Source organism: Mus musculus, chromosome 4, assembly GCF_000001635.26.
Source record: "Mus musculus strain C57BL/6J chromosome 4, GRCm38.p6 C57BL/6J".
NCBI classification, from domain to species: Eukaryota; Metazoa; Chordata; class Mammalia; order Rodentia; family Muridae; genus Mus; species Mus musculus.
Genome location: NC_000070.6, coordinates 35,956,905 through 35,970,682, shown reverse-complemented (window position 1 = coordinate 35,970,682; position 13,778 = coordinate 35,956,905). Strand labels below are relative to the sequence as shown.

Here is a 13,778-nt window from a genome sequence, read left to right as displayed (position 1 = left end):
ATGAGAGTACAACTTGATATGACCAACTTTTTAGCCTGTTAATTTCTCCTTGCTGAACCTGCTGTGGCCACCCTTAACTACTTACTATTCTTACAGTAACTCATCAGGTCAGTACTTCCGAGTGCTGTGCTTCACTACCATGGCCATATCTACTTTTTATTAGCAACTTGAGCAATATAGCTTCCACAAATTGTCTTCTGGATTTTGAGGAAATCTCCAACTGCTAGGATCTCATCCATGCTTATCAGGAACAATAAACACACACACACACACACACACACACACACACACACACACACACACACTTGAGATTGTCCTTTCTTGCTTGCAACCACAATCTAAGTTGGCAATTATAGCATCTCCTGTAGCAGCAAGAGAATCTTGTCATTTAAATGTCTATTCATCGTAAAAACAGGACAGAAATGTGTAGAGTATACCATCAAAGCCCTATGCTATTTATTCGTAGTTAACATCTAGCTTTTGGAGTATTTGAATATGCCTTTTCTGTGTGGCTGTAATTAACTTACATTTATAGAAGGTTGAGAAAAGATTTTTATTTCTCACCATCTTGAAATTAGTGTTTTCAGCTTTATGTCCGATTACTAAGAAGAGTTGAGTGTTTTAATGTTTCTAGTAGCCACATGAAAGAGATAAACCACCATGGGCTCCAAGACATTCTACTGGTTAATAGGAAGTGGCAAGTGAGGCAGCCAGAATGGCAAAACACCTTTAAATTGTCATGAAAGAGCATTTTCATTCAGACATGTTCTATAATTTTATGTGCAGAAAATGAAATTCAGCAGATGGGATTGAACATTTTCTTTTGGTAGGTGACAAAACCCTTTAGTATATGTTCAAGCACATGCAACATTTCTACAGAGTGAGACAGCACCCTTAGAAGGACATGTTTGCAAATGATTGAAAATAACTGCCTTGAACATTTACAAGCCTCCCACAGTTGTCAGATTTTAGAACAGACATGCAGACAAAGAAAGTGACATGATCTATCAGTATTACATATTTCATTGCTCTTAAACATGCAGATAGGAAGGTCGCCTTCCTCAAGAGGGGTTTATTTACTATGAATGATGCAGACATGCTTATCAAAAATCCATTTTTACATAATACCAAAGTATATCTTTTTATCTTGGAGCTTATGTTTCTGTTTAACTTGTGGCTTTATGTTTCTTTGCTTAGTTTTCTCATATCATCTGACATATGATGTTACACAAAATTGTTCTTGTTTCCATAAGTCTATTTTAGATGCAGCCCTGAAAGTAAAGCTTTGTTTATGTTTATACAATATTCTTTGAAGGTTGAGCTAAAGACTATTGCACACATAGAAAATGACTGATGGCTTCAAGTAATGAAAGTTAGAGAATACCTGTTTCTCTTATTAAACTAGCACATCCCACTGTGCTGATATCAAATTTTTAAGAGCTATTTTACAGGAGAAAATGAATTTCACGTTATCACTGAATGTTTACAATCCAGAGGGGATAACTGTAGGGGATAGTCACAAATTTTGTGAAGCCTAAAGATATTTTTATTGTTGATAAGTAGCCTCTTATTGACCAAGATAAGGCATAATTTTGTACTTATTGACAAACAGAACAGAAAGATAATTTTGTCATATGAATGAGAGAGAGACAGAAAAGAGCCCAGGACGAATAAATATATATGTTTCTTAGTAAGTCATGATTCGATCTCTAGTTGCCAAGGCCTGGCAGAAGAAACCCATGCTGATTCATTTCAGAAAAAAAAATATTGTGCTTATCTATTTATTTTCCTGAAAATTTTGATAACTCTGACTTTTCATTTTCCATATCTTTATGGTTGCATGGGCTTTCAGAAGATTGGCTAGGTGTGCATGAATGTCATCTTTTCTTGCTTGCTAAAATTTCTCTATAAACATACAGGGTTTCCCAAGTAAATGTACTTCCTTCTCCTTCATAAAAGCTTCTCCAACAAATTGAACTTGCTAAGAACTTTCAAATAGAGTAAATGACTACTTTCTCCTACTTTGGGACCTGCATATGTTTTGATGTGTCTAAGACAAGAATCTGCTGACAAGGATAAGTGATAATGTGAGAAAATATATATTATGCTCTGCTTTGTTACCCAGACCAAGGTTTGCCTACAGGTGAAAATTTAGAGTGACGATAAAAGGAAGATACAACACAATTTATTTTCATTCTCTCTGTATTTTTTTGCATAATTTTCAATGTTAAGATCCAGTGAGATTTTGCATTAAATGCTCTCTTTTGTGTCAGAACATCAAAAAAAACATGCTTTTCATTCTTTTTTTTATTGAGAAGTTTCTACAATAATTGATCTACTCTATCACTAGAACATTCAATTCAATAGTCCTTAGCCAGTCACATGTGCTTTCTGAATACGTGGCATGTAGCAGTTGTGACTAATAAAAGGTTTAATCTCCTTTACTCCTATAGTCATTTGTAACTTGAGTAGATTGCTTTGGAAAAGAAGTCTCAGTGATATGTGTGGTGGTTTGAATGGGATATCCCCATAGGCTCATATATTTCAATGCTTGGTCATCAGGGATTAGTACTGCTGGGTTGGGATCTGGAGATATGTCATTGTTGGTGTAGGTGTGGCCCCGTTGTCACTGAGGTTTCAGATGCTCAAGCCAGGCCCAGTCTCTGTCTCACTCTCTCTGTCTCTCTCTTTCTCTCTCTCTCTCCCTCCCTCTTTTTTTCCTGCTTCATTGGGATCTGGATATAGAATTCTCAAGCTATTTCTCCAGCACCAAGTATTCCTGCCCACTCCCGTGATTCTCACAATGATGACAGTAGAGTAAACTGAACTGTAAGCCATCCCTAATTAAATGTTTTCCTTTGTAAGAGTTGCCATAGTCATAGAGTCTCTTCACAGCTATAGGACATTGACTAAGACGATATGTGACTTCAACTTGACTTGATTAAAGCTGTATTTAATTTGATCTATATGTAAATATAAATATGTGAAGATATATTCAAGACCCAGAGTTCAAACAGGACCTAGAGTTTTAAAACAGAGTAAAACATTAGATTTTCCCAAAATCGAATTTTGTAAGCATTGTACATTAACAGGGTAAAGAAAAGCAATTGTTTCAATAAAAATGAATATATAGGAGGCCATATTGGGTATTAGCGTGTGACAGGCTTAAGTTAAAATCCTGAATCTGAGCCTCATTTGCCTTAAATAGTGAAAAGTGTTAAATATCAGGTTTCCACGTTATAAATAAAGATTGCTGAAGTCAGAGGTATAATGCAGTTAGTGCTTAGCACAGACAAATAATGAGGAGGATGATAATCCTACTAAAAATGTCATTGTCTTTATACACACCAATGAGCTTAATAGTCTTTTGATCTATATTTGTAACACTATTTCCATCTTCCTGCTGAGAGTACTAAGTTCAGAAATATTATTTCAAGTTTACTTAGCTAAAACAAAATTTGAGTTACGTGGAATTTTAAAGATATTTTATGTTCATTTTGCTATATTGACTCTTCTGTTTGTAACCAATCAAACCTTTACCTAAAGTCTAAACAGCATGCTGAGGGTAGAGATCTGCACTTGATCTTAGCCAAAAGGCCGAGAAGCGATTGAGGTTAGAGATCTGAATGTGACATTTAAATCTCATTTACACCTAAGAATACAAAACAAGATCCCAGCCTAGGTCTTTAAAATAGAGGTATAGCAAAAAGGAGAGAGAGAGACTTAGAGGAAAAACTAAAATATGTGAGCAATACAGAAGGGTGTTCTGTGAGTTTTTCTGGAAATACAGAGTGAAATGCCTACTTACCATAGACAAACAAACAGCAGTGAACTAAAAATATATACATCTATAAAAACAATAATAACAACAAACAACAACAAAACAAAAAACCTAATATAGAACAGAAGATTCCTTGGAAATAGATAATAAACTCTAGTCTCCTAAACCCCTATAGCTTATTTGGGTGATTTAAAGAGCATATGTGGAGTGTCACTTACGGAAATATACGAAGCCTAATTGAGAAGCCCAATACATGAAGATGGCTGGCTAAGGCTGCACTCCTATAGCTCTCTGTACAACTCACTGGTGCTCAGCAGCCAGGGAGTCTCCTGTTCCCAGCAACTGTTGCAGTGTAGGTAGCCTTGGGAGGAAGCCTCATGAATCTTCTAAATTTCAAGTGCATCCTAAGCCTTTTATCTTTAGTTTACTTTAATTTACCTCCAAGAAGCATTGCCTGAATCAGAAGACATCACTTTTCCGCAAAGGCAAGCCACTCTATTTTCATCTACATCTGAGGAGTGTGTTCATTTTCAAGAAATTGAAGGAATAATAATAGGTGAGAAAGAAGGGGGAAAAAACTCGTGTCACATGAATATGAATGGCTGTTCCTGAGAGCTACAGTTCTGCCTGGCTCTATTTACAACTCTAATACAAGTTAAATAAAAGGCGGGGTGGAATAATATGCAGCCCTTAAAACCTCTCACTTATTTGAAATTTAGACCAATCAAATTTCCAATCATTTCCTTAAGGAAAAAGTGTAAAGAGGGCGACAATCTGGACTACCAAAGTGGTCAACAGACTATCTTTATGTTGACAATGATAAAAAAGAAAAACGACCTTGGAAATAAACGCACCTTAGGAATTACCGAATATATTTCATTCTAGGTAGTGACCGTTAATTCCTAGAGGAGAAAGTGATTTGTGTTTACCACCAAATGGCAGAAAAAAATTGCCTTCAAACTCAAAAAAAAAAAAAAAAAGAATTTGTCAAGGTGAATCTGGATAATGTAGGTCACAATTACTAACTCATAAACAGCTGAGTCCTGATGGGCTGTAGACACATCAATAATGTCTCTGTGTATAGTCTGTGATAAAGGCTGAATAACTAAATGTCCTTTAATCCTGTATAAATGTGAAGGTGTAAAAAAATATTTCTCTTGCTGGCATATCCAATAGTGTCTGGGTTTGGTGGCTGATTATGGGATGGATCCCTGGGTGGGTTAGGCTCTGGATGGTCCATCCTTTTGTCTTAGCTCCAAACTTTGTCTCTGTAACTCCTTTCATGGGTATTTTGTTCCCTATTCTAAGGAGGAATGAAGTATCCGCACATTGGTCTTCCTCCTTGATTTTCTTGTGTTTTGCAAATTGTATCTTGGGTATTCTAAGTTTCTGGGTTAATATCCACTTATCAGTGAGTGCATATCTAATGACTTCTTTTGTAATTGAGTTACCTCACTAAGGATGATATCCTCCAGATACATCCATTTGCCACCAAACCCAGACACTATTGCATATGCCAGCAAGATTTTGCTGAAAGGACCTTGATATAGCTGTCTCGTATGAGGCTTTGCCAGCGCCTGGCAAATACAGAAGTGGACGCTCACAGTAATCTATAGGATCGAACACAGGGCTCCCAATGGAGAAGCTAGAGAAAGCACCCAAGGAGCTGAAGGGGTCTGTAATCCTATAAGTGCAACAACAATATGAACTAACCAGTACCCCCAGAGCTCATGTCTCTACCTGCATATGTAGCAGAAGATGGCCTAGTCGGCCATCGTTAGGAAGAGAGACCCCTTGGTCTTGCAAACTTTATATGCCCCAGTACAGAGGAACTCCAGGGCCAAGAAGTGGGAGTGGGTGGGTAAGGGAGCAGGGCACGGGGAGGGTATAGGAAACTTTTGGGATAGCATTTGAAATGTAAATAAAGAAAATATCTAATTTAAAAAAAAAGAAAAAAGGAAAAAAATATTTCTCAGTGAGTTTAAGAAAGAACTTGACCTAAAGGCAGAAACTCAGAAGACTTAAGGACATATCCATTTTCTCAGTAAAGATCTCTGAGAGATGCAAATGGACACTGAGAGGCTCTTTGTTATTCAGAAATTGGTGTGAATGGTGGCTTGTCTGGGGGCTATCTCAAGTCTTACCTGTAATTCTGGTGATTCACATAGGCTGTCTGGAGAGGGTGCTACTTTCTCAATTATATATTTTTGTTTCATTTCGTTGTCCATTTAGATGTCTCATCTGTTAACAATCAGGCATTTTTCACTAGCCTGCCCTCAGGAACCTGGGTCCCATTCTCTCTCTTGTTCCCTTTGTCTGTCTTTCTGTCTGTGTTTCTGTCTGTCTGTCTGTCTATCTATATGTCTATCTCTATCGCTCCCTCATGTCTCCACTCAAAGATGGCCTTTTGCTACACCCCATTCCCCAATAAACCTCTCACATTTGACCTGTTGCCTGCTGAAGCCTCTTAGCAGCATACCTTAGCACAACCTGCCAAAGGCACCCCACCCTGGCTGCTTTATCCTATCACTATGTAACTGAAATGTCTCCAAGATCATAGTATAAAACAAATATATTCCCCATTGTCACAGGATACAGAAATGTTCCATGTAGTGAGATTTTAGGTTGAGTTCAAAATTTGCAAAATCTTTGGAATTTGCTCAGGTGAGGAGGCTACAACTAATTCATATAAAGCACGTCTTCTTTAAAATAATATAATATTTTTAAGAACCACAAAGCTTGTTATTATAATGCAGCTCAGAAAGTGTTTGTTCTCATCTTTTGCTAGTTAATGGAAAATAAAGGCAAGAAACCCCTTATGTTTTTATTCTTTAAACTTTATTTTCCTCTATTAACATAGTTGTACTAGGCTGATAAAGATAAGATCAGAAAATTACACTGTTCTCTTAATATATTTCATTGTTTCCAAAATATCTAATCCTTGTACTACTAAGTATGAAAATGTGCTTGTTCTTGTCTTTAGCTTTACACATTTATTTAAAATGAGCTGATTTGATGTCTTACGTGATTAGGATTAGTGACCCGAGCTAGAGCTATTATCAAGAACCCCAAACCATTAGAACTTCGGGAACCCCCCAAAACCAGGACCTTAAGTTTAACAACAAAAGATAAATTGCTCATGGCATAGCAGGCATTGACAGACTCTGTTCCAGAAGAATAAGACCGTTTTGTTTGCATTAGACCTGCTTTAGAATATGCTAATTGGAGGGTCTCTTGAATTATTTATATTTGTAACCCTAAAGCTAAGTAGAGAAATTGGTGGAATTTTTATGTTATTGTGTCAGTAGTTTCACAGCTTGTGTTCCATGATTATAAGCCTTGGAGGGTGAATCTGTTATCTGTTGAAATAAATTACAAAAGCCATGGAAAAGGTATTCATTTACTAAGACACACAACTGCTCTCCCTCGCCATCCCATCTCTCCCATCTACTATAGCCCAGGAATCTTCAAGAGTTTGGATTTTGTTCTCTGATCCATTTTGATGTACTGTTTCAACAAAAGGAAATTTATCAACTATGCACTTAACACATTAAAATTCCTCTACGGCAGAAGTGGCTTTATCTTTCCGACCTAGTTTAATATTGACCTGTAAATCTGCAATGATTTTATTAAGTGTAAACATTATTAGAGATGATTTGGTTTTCATACTTTTGATTAAAATATGCTCACAAGTCCAGAAACAGAAATTATTTTTAAGTCTAGTAAACAATAGACTCTGATTTCCATTTAAGAAACTGTGACCACAATACTGGAGAGAAGTAACAGGGTACTGAGACTGTGTGACGCATGAGCAGAAATTCTCAAGGGAATCTAAAGCTGGCATCTATGTGGATAGCATGGCTGAATCCGACAGAGACTGCCAGGAAAAGCATGCCCAAGAAGTCAGACATCATGTTTTTAGCACTGAACTCAAACATCATGAGTATAAAATGCTTAATATATTTGATATTTGAAAATCCTTAATGTGTTAAAAGAACAGTCATTATTATCACAAAATGTGTAATGAATAAACAAATAGAGTTATGGGGAGATAATCACAACAGAGTATAGGATTCTGGTAGCACAATTTCATAGCTGCTTGTATGACCACAGGAACATTTCCCATGATAAATAAAGAACAAATCGCTATTGCATATAGAGGGCCTGATGATGTCATCTTTACAAAATGCCATCAAATTGACTGTACAGGAACAAACTCAGACAGGGCAAGAAGGAAATATCACAAGGGGAGATAAATAATGTCAGTAAGTGGATAAGAAATGGAAATTAGACACCAAGCAATAAGGACTTTAATTAAAATCCAGGAAGCTTTAATTCTTACAAATGGTGAAAAAATGAGACACCAGTATTGTGATTACTAGTTATATCATCTTAAAATGCTTTATATATAAACTTAACAGAATGTTTTATTTGTATCAATATGTTAAGAGTTCTCCCTGGAGCCCTGCATGGGTAGCAATTGGAGTAAAGAGGTCTTCTTTTCACTTAACAGCATGAGGTAATTTAAAAAGTCAAACTTGATCATTCTAAGAATAAAAGTTTTTTAAAATTAAGAGTTCAGAATATAACCTGAAGATTTAATACTGATAAAACCTTCAAGTTCCTAGGAACCTATACAAGTTTTACAAAATGTGAATTAGCTCTAAAATAATAAACACTTATCAATTAATACTTTAAAGGAAGAATATTATGAGACAGGCTTGAAAGTTAGGCTTAACTAATTAGCAGTTATACAACCTAAACAGCAGACCTTGAGTTTCAATCACATATTTTATACTCACATATGTATAGATATATTGCTTGGCCCTGAAAAGACATATGGAACAACAACAAAAAAAAAATTAAAAAATAAAATGCCTTAAGTTTCTCCTTGATTCCATAACTTACTGGCAGATACTTCAAGTCTATTTTTGGAGTTAAACATTGCTAATTAATTGTAGGCAAGGCAACAGAAATTTATAACTTCAGGTTCAGCACATCTTAAAACGGGCTCCTCAGCTTTTTGTTCAGCATCTGTAACTCTGGCACCAGAACCGAGACATCAACATAAATCACGATGTAGACACTTAGCTTTTAGTAAGTCATGGTAGAGAATGAGAGATAGAATGATTGTTTGGAATGACAGATATTTTTGTTATTATAGATTAGCAGTGAGGAGATAGTTTTTTTTTTCTCTTTGAGAGAACTGTATTGGTCAACTACATATTTTGTTTTCATGACTACTAACTTTTTCTCTGGAAGATATTAATCAAGTCCTTTAAAAATCAATATTTTTATTAATCACTAGGTCTAAAAGATTTTAAAGACTACTAAAATTTGTTACATAAGTAGAATTGTGAAATTGACATTTTTAGATTTTTAAATGATATTAAGTAGTTTTAATCTTCTTAGCAGGCTTTGATTACTTTACCTGATTGATTACTTTGGGGAAAAATGCAAAGTGTGATATATTGGAAATGTATTTTAGAACTACCCTGAGAGTGCATTTCCTCTGAGTAGAAAATATTTACACAGAACCATATTTAAAGCCATGAAAGATCAATATATAGTTGTCAGTAAAGGCAGGGGCCAAAACCCATGATTAGACATTAAACTCATCACAGTGTTTTACGTACATGTCTCATAGCTTTAATCAGTGAAACCACAAAAAAAGGAACTTAATGTATTTCCCCAAAATGCATACCATGTGTCTAAAATTGTAACTGAGTTTTAAAGTCATCAGACATGTTGATCATTTGTGCACAAAACATATCCTAATGTCAGAAATAGTAGGCCATTTGTTTAGTTGGATGTAATCTTAAAGCATTTCAATAACTTATTTAAAGTAGTAAAAAGAATATTTGTTGTAAGAAAGCTTCGGAAGGCATGACATTGTATCCTTCTCATCTTCCTATTAATGCTTCAGATGCAAACACTACTGGTATCATTGTCTTCTCAGACTTAGAATGAATAGTCATCTTCTCTGGATATGCATTTTTGGACTGGTAAACTGATCTGTAGTTAAGAGCACTAAGCCGTGCACCCTGGCAACCTGACTTGGATCCTCAGCAACCACATACAGGTAAAAGGCAAGACCACAGAGTTTCCCTCTGGCTTCCATATAAATGTCATGCTCTCACACTTAAATAGCCAACACATATACTAATACACCAATAAAATTAAAAAATATAAATCTTTATCACATTAATTTTAAAGAGGTAATAATATCACTATCCACTGAAATGCTTCTGTGAGTTAAGTATGCACGCTAAGGTAGCATCATAGAAACATTCTGTTAAAGCTCCTAAAAATCTAAATGAATCAATAGTAAGTATTAATATTAATTAATATTATTGATAATTACTATTAATATAAAACACATGTCACATTATCTTTTGAAAATTTTATACATGCATCTTCTATTTACATAATTTCCACTCCATGCTTATCCTTCCAAGTCCTCCTAATGGCCACTATTCCCTATATTAATACATGGAGACACCAACATATGAATACCTGTAAGAGCATCATCAGCTTATGCTCTATGCAGTTGAAACAAAACCATTTCTGAATGCTTAATTTGACTATAAAGCCTTAGAGATATAGACATATTTTATTCATGTATCTCCTGGATCAGGTAGAGATTTGAAATTTCAAGTATTTCCATGTTATAGAATGACAAGACAGTAACAAAGGAATATTATTTGGTGTGTGCTCTAATAATACATCCTGGTACACTGTTGCAAAACAGGGTGTTCATGCTTAACAGGAATGAATATAAAGTTTTAAAGCTAGGAGTGATTATGAAGAGATGTCAAGTATATAATCTATGGAGGAGATAGATTTAGTTAACCCAACTTAAAAACTTCAATATATGCATATACCAACATGCCATGGTACCCCATGGATATGTATGAATTTCAAATGATATATATTAACTATTACATTATCACATTATTACATTATTGAAAATACTAATATCAAAGAAAAACAGGGAAAAGCATTTCTTCCAATTCAATAGCAATATCCTTGTATAAAGCTATGTAATGATCAAGTCCAGTACCCTTACTCTGAGTGTCGCTAGCACCTGGATTTTGCCCTGTACATGTTATCCTGACTCAGGAAGTAACATGTTCATATTCTTCAAGAGATGCCATATGACTGAACAGAAGATTCTGTTCAAGGAAACTTTTCTTCTCAAATAATTGTTCAATTTTTCCAAAGACCACTTGCTTAACAATCCCCAAACTGTTTTCTTTGTTTCATGTCTAACAATAAAATCATACTTTTTAGAGATACAAGTTAAGTCCACACATATGAAGGAATTTTATCACTAAAAACACAAAGTCTTCTGAAAAGAAATTTTAATTAATCAATGAATCAAAATAACACTTTAATGACAAAAAAACTCAGCTTATGTTTGGGACTGAAGAAGAGACACTCAGTGTCACTATCCAGTGTTTACTTACATGTTTCCAGTGCATTACTTTAAACCACCCCTCTGTAATGAGAAATGTGACAACTGACTAAAGACAATGAGTAAAGCAAATGACTGTGGAATTAATAGCTGCCTGAGATTCCTTTTGCTCTGTGGAGACATAGCTTGAGGGCAGGCAGGAGCATCTCCCTTAGTGTGGAGTGCCCACAAGCCTGGCTTCCAAAATCAGACCTTAAAGCTACCACCCTGGAGAACTGCAGGCTTATAGCACCAGGCTTTTCTAGCTACAAGTTTATTGCTTTAGATGTTCAAAGCACAGATTTGCTGTTCTGGGTTTACAGCACTAACATCCAGCATCAGGAGTTATGGTGTGATCCTGAATGGGACTCATCTATACTTAACCCTTTGTGGATTCAGAAACCTAGCTTATTGTTATTCTTGTCCTTTGCCTTTTCCTTTTCCCAGCTTCGCAGCCTTCGGTGTTTCTGCTGTCCTTTAAAGTCTTAGCACTCTCAGTCCTCCAGAAGTCTTAGTTATCTTCTGGTGTTATTGGGTACCAGAGTCATTAGATGTCAGTGACATGCTAGAACACTCAGCCACCACATGGTGTTATAGATCAGCTATTTGAGCACTGGATGAGACTCTTAGATCAATTAATGTTTAACTCATTTATGTTTTATTGTTTAAGGACTCCACATATGAGTTAATGGATCTAGTTCATACCACACCAGGCTCAGTCCACCACATCGCTCTCCCTATGCGATGTCCATTTATTTTTAACCCTCTGAGTTCAGACTGTACTGTCAATATGTGCATGGGAAGAGAGATATCAACTAGACTATAGGCAACCCACTAGTTTTTCCTCGTCTCTGAGGAAAAGTCGCTCTCCATCCTTGAACAGCAACGTGCCACCCCTGCTACATCTAGAGGCTCTAGAGTGTTTTCTGTTCTTTGTGCAATGAGCCAAACATGCACTTCCAGTGACCAAAACAGCACAAGTCAACAAAGATGTCATTCAGGAGAAACTCCCAATGTTCTACTCCTAATATAAGACCTAGTGTTACAGTATTGGATACGTATACTGTATTTAAGAGAAGTCTTACAGACTGATTACAAAGAGTATAGAGAATCTGTTTATATATCCAGAAGAAGACCTATCAATGCTAGAGCAGGTTGTTACTTTACTGTTTTACAACTTCTAGTTGTGCTGTGATTCTACCAATCTAAAGCCTACATAAAGGCCCATCACAAATTTTTCCTAGACACTGCATCTATTCTGTCATCTAGAAGCTTTGTGCTGTGCTGTTAAGGGAGTTTCCCTTTCTCCTTACCTTACTGAAAGCTACGATCACAAGGTCTAGCACAGAGGAATGTGTCTTGGCAGCAACTTCAAGAGGGGTCAGCAGAGACTTGCTATGGATGTATTATAGTTTTTGAGCATTAACACAGGCTGCAGCCGGTGTAAGATGAAGCCAGGCTTCTTGAAACCAAAGTCTCAGTTCCAGCAGTGGTCATTCCAGCACATTTTGAAGTTTTCTCAAAGTAATCCGAAAGGCTTTAAAACTACCTTGACATAGGGGGAGTTGATGGAGCTGAAAGCCCCACCTCAAGGCAGTCAGGCACAAGGGAAGTGTCAGTCAGCTGTTATTCCAAGAAAGAAAATTTCGTGCTTCCAACAATTTGGCTTATGCTCGGAAAAATAAAGCATAGTTGAGACAGAAGAACCATTAAAGGATTCTTACAATAAAGCCCTAAGAATTTGGCATCCCAACAGTACTTAACAATGCGTAACTCCTAGCCAAATACCCATAGGGAAAATTGAGTCTCTCTGCTGTGTCTCAGAACCATAGTTGAAAAACTAGTAAGGATCAAATGAACAGAGTAAATGGCCAAACACTGACAACATGATAAGGAATGGAAGATGATAGTGTTGAAGAAAGAGCTCCAGTATTTCAAATATTTCTGGGATAGTTCTTTGTTAGATTAAAATGCATCAGCTTCCAAATACTTGCACTGCTTTTCGAAGTGTAATTAGCTGTATGTAAAATAAAAAAAAAAATCCCCATGTGTATTTGTTAAAAATATGGTGTTCTGGGGAAAAGAGCGTGGTTAATGACTTTTTGTGCACTTGCTACACAACCACAAGGACCTGAGTTCAAACAAAACCACTAATATAAAGGCTGTATGTGAGAATAAAATCATCAGTCCCATTTCCAAAAGAGTTTATAGACATGTGTGTCGCTGGGGTTTGATGGAAAGTCAATGGAGATCAATCAGTGACCTCTGGCTTCAGTGACAGATCCTGTCTCAAAACATCAGGTGAGAAGAGACTTAAAATAGCACCAAGGCTAACCTGCAGTCTCTGAATACCCACCCACTTCTGCACATGCACACACCTGGGCACAGAGCTCATGGGTCCACACATGAACACATGGACCAAAAAGAGCGGTAAACTGATTCCAGATCACATTTACTGGATCATACTTTGACCCAGGGTATTATCAATTGAATTGAATTCCACCAACACACATCTGTTTTTTAAAGTTCTCCTTCAAGCAC

General features: G+C 36.3%; 1 protein-coding gene across 18 annotated transcripts in view; it reads left to right on the top strand.

Moving 5' to 3' along the window:
- Lingo2 (leucine rich repeat and Ig domain containing 2) overlaps positions 1 to 13,778 on the top strand; it is a 1,254,967-nt gene that overhangs the window by 981,062 nt on the left and 260,127 nt on the right. Inside the window, exon 1 of one of the 18 annotated variants that reach the window (XM_011250026.3) lies at positions 1,829 to 2,829. The exons of 16 other annotated variants lie outside the window; for them this stretch is intronic. The gene's annotated coding sequence lies outside the window, so the exon portion shown is untranslated. Of the gene's footprint in view, positions 1 to 1,828; positions 2,830 to 13,778 lie in introns of those variants that run through there. One more of the 18 variants, XM_011250025.3, reaches the window with a different exon arrangement.